Source organism: Ixodes scapularis, unplaced genomic scaffold (assembly GCF_016920785.2).
Source record: "Ixodes scapularis isolate PalLabHiFi unplaced genomic scaffold, ASM1692078v2 PGA_scaffold0__279_contigs__length_252992795, whole genome shotgun sequence".
NCBI classification, from domain to species: domain Eukaryota; kingdom Metazoa; phylum Arthropoda; class Arachnida; order Ixodida; family Ixodidae; genus Ixodes; species Ixodes scapularis.
This window is the reverse complement of record NW_024609835.1, coordinates 121364389-121368000: the sequence shown is the minus strand read 5'-3', so window position 1 is coordinate 121368000 and position 3612 is coordinate 121364389.

The window sequence follows — 3612 nt, the reverse complement described above, 5'->3', positions numbered from 1 at the left end:
GATAAAAATATAATCTGCGTTTTCGCATCGCCCGCCTTGTGTGTGCTGCATGACTGGAAACTTTAGTGCACCCCACGCTTTTAAGTCGTCTTAAAATTGAATTATTCAGGGGTCTTCAATGACGCTCAGCAAGTTTCTAATTGGAAACATTAGTATAGTTTCACTAATATAGAAGCTAATTAGTAAGCTTTTGTTAATTATTGAGTTTATTAGCATGCCTTTTGGAATTCCTTCCGTCCGCCGTGGCAGGAAATTTGTTCACGAAAAGGGTTACTTTTTTCTGAACCACCCTATTGGTATGAATTTTCTTTTTAATCTTCGTTAAAGCACGCGATATGTTTTTCACTAGGAAGTTATCTGAAACTAAAAACATAAAAACCTATATGTAACATATTTTTGTTGCCTTTTGTATATTGTAACAATAATTTTTCTTTTTTTGACAGGCCGGTCATTTATTCGGTAATGATACTAAGAATTTTTTTTTAACAAAAGCAATGTTGTTGTAGGAAAGGGGAAAGCTGTCAAATACTGTCCGACTTCCCCCAAGCCCCCAACATATAACAAAACATGCCACCTGTATTTGCTTTTTTGCATCGCACGTATCTATCTCGTTATTATAGCGCTTTCTTCTCGACAGATCTTCGCCACTCAACGCGAAGTCGTATATTTCGCATAACGATAGTACAAGAGTATTTTATCATCGATTATTCTTTTTTCCCTTGCCCTCACGCGCGTGTGCAGGAAGGTGTTTGGGAGTGTATCTCTTTTTTCGTGCCATCCTGCTCGCATTCCAATGCTTCGCTATTCATTGACTTTTTCAACTGCAATTCTTCCATAATTTATATAGGCAATACGTGTGGCGAAAAACAATTGGCGAGTTGATAATGTAAGACTTCATGAAAATGTATGAAGAGCTTAAAACCAACCGTGGCGAGAATTACTTATCTGAATAGCGGTTTATTGTAAAATTACAAGAGCGTGACAATCACCAGGTTGGCTTAAATGTCGACTTGTTCTTATTTTCCCCACATTTCCCGCTTATCTTTTTAATACGAATAAGTATAGCACACGTACTCTAGAAAATGGCAATGAATAACGTGAAAAAAGCATGTTTTATCAGGTCGATTCATTTTCAATTGCTCTCTTATTTAAGAAAGACGGCTATGTCCAACCCATGGCGTTGAGGTGAGCATGGCATGAAATTGTGAAGTAAACGTATATTACATTATTTCATATTATTTCTTTATAGCGTCGTACGTACTTGTAGCGAAAGAATATCATTCTTGAATTTTGGTTAGCTTGTTCTTTTCCATTTTCTTTTTAGTTAAGTGATGTTCTCATGTTCTTGTGACAGTAATATTTATAAATGATCTATATATGTAGAGCTCTATCGAAAAAGGTAGGACCTTTTTCTACTTAAATTTAGGATCTAGTTTCTGGACTAAATTGTGTAACTGAGTTGAATTTCCTAGGCACACTTAATGGGCTTCAAGTAAAATTTTGACTAGCATTCTCCTTTAACTTTAATTGTGATATTGTGATCGCTCGAGTTAAAGCAACTAAATGGGTGTATAGTTATCATAAAGCACTCAAGGGCTGGCCCTAAAGAACTGTTACACCCGCGACAGACTTGCACCTTACTCGGAAAATCGACTTCCGTACGTACAAAAATGGAACTACGAAGATTTTTCTTTTTTTTTTTTCTGGTCATAGATGAAAACCGGGTGCAAGTACGGACTGAAGTACATTACAATGACGGCCCTCCTTTGTGTTGTTCAGCGTTTCACCCGAAGAACACGAACGAGAACACTTGAAATATATCAGCTGTCTTCTGTCTGTTTCTTATATACTCTCTTCGAGAACAATGTTACAGTTGTTTCATTTACCTCTTGTCTTTTGATTCTGAATGACACGGACATCCTGGTGTTGCCTCAGGGAAACGTAGCGCTTGGCACAAAGGTCTTCCCACTAATCATTCGAATGAAAGCTCGGGGTTCTGACCGTCCCCTCTCGTCTCCTCCTCTCTCTCAGTTTCTCGTCGCATACAAGGGGGACATGACACACTCACCGGGCCTGATCCAGGAAACCTTCACGACTTCATTTTAAGGCGCTAAAGAAACAGCGCACTACGATACACTGAATCACCACCGGAATGTTGCCAAAAAAGTGAAGGTTAGGAAAAGAGCTTCACTTCAGTAGCTTACTTAAATCAAACGTTCGAAGACATTTTCTAAAAGTTTGAGCTGCGGGAGAGCGCATTCTATCGGAGAAAGTAACAGGTTGGCTGTTTGACATAGCAGCTCGTAAGTGGTTACAGCTTTCAGTTTCTCAACCGAAACCTTATAGCATATATTTATTCACTGACAGCTTAAGAAAGAGAGAGAGAGAGATTCGGCGAGGGTGTTTTATTCCAATGATGTTGATCCCCCGTCGGAGATGACTTAAAAAAACACCAACATACTTCTTTCTTCTGTTTTCCTTAAGGGCATAGATGAAACGCGTTTTCTTTTCTTTCTTTTTTTTCAGTTTTCTGCAAAAAAAAAAAAATAATCACGCAATATTTACGTTGTTAGAAGGAATTCAGGGGGATGACACGGTCCCCTCTAAGCCCTCCCACAGATCAGTGACCCCGCCCGCTATTGCTGGATTGGCTTGGCTGCTCGGCCGTACAGGCTCACAAACCTAGTAACCCCTTTCCCGACATCGGGTGCGTCTTGTCTGGCGTCTGACACCGCCTTCTAGTCGTGCGAGCAGAGGCGCGGCAGCCTCCGCCATCGTCTGCTATCCCACCACTTTCTATCGTACACTCTAAAAGAAAAGGTTGTAAAAGGGTGTATCGTTACATCCTTTGTCCCATATGATGCACTCCAAAACTTCATTTCGACGCACAGCACCAGTCGAACAGACGGCGCCAAATTTTACGAGGGGCTTGATAACGGGGCGATATAAATCATTAAATGGCTAAAGTACGTATCAAAGATCACATAACGAAAACACCGAGTTTTTGCAGCAGGGCCAAGAAAACCCCGATTTTTTTTCTTTTTGTAGTTAGTAACACGTACATTAGCTATTTTAATAAGTTGTACCACATCACATAGCATCAAGTTCTGAAAATTCGGTTTCTTGTTCTAATCGCAAAGGATACACTTGGCTACAGTCTTTGCCTCTCGTAACGAGTTTATTTTTGCGGTGCAAAAAACAAGTCCCACGTTTTCTGCAACTCTCTCTAGAACGGTGCTCAAAAATTATAAAATATTAGGGACGGACAGGATAGAGACCGGGTTTCGGCTATAAGATTTATGGTGACCAGACGTCCCGTTTTGGCCGGGACAGTCCCGTATTTGAGGTCGGCTTCTTCCGTCCCGTATTTTTGTCCCAGTCAAGAATCGTGTCCCGTTTTCGCAGGAGTGCATAGTTTAGCAATTGGCACAAAGCGAGTTGGAGCAAACCGAAACTATGCCCACTCGTGACAAGTATATTTTACAAAAACAGCCGTAGGTGCTTTAAAATATTTACCCACTGTAAAATTTAGAGAACTGTTCTTGCCCACAAACACTTTTCCTCCTGCGAAGACTTGTGTAGACATATATATTTTTGGTTTGTTTTACTTAC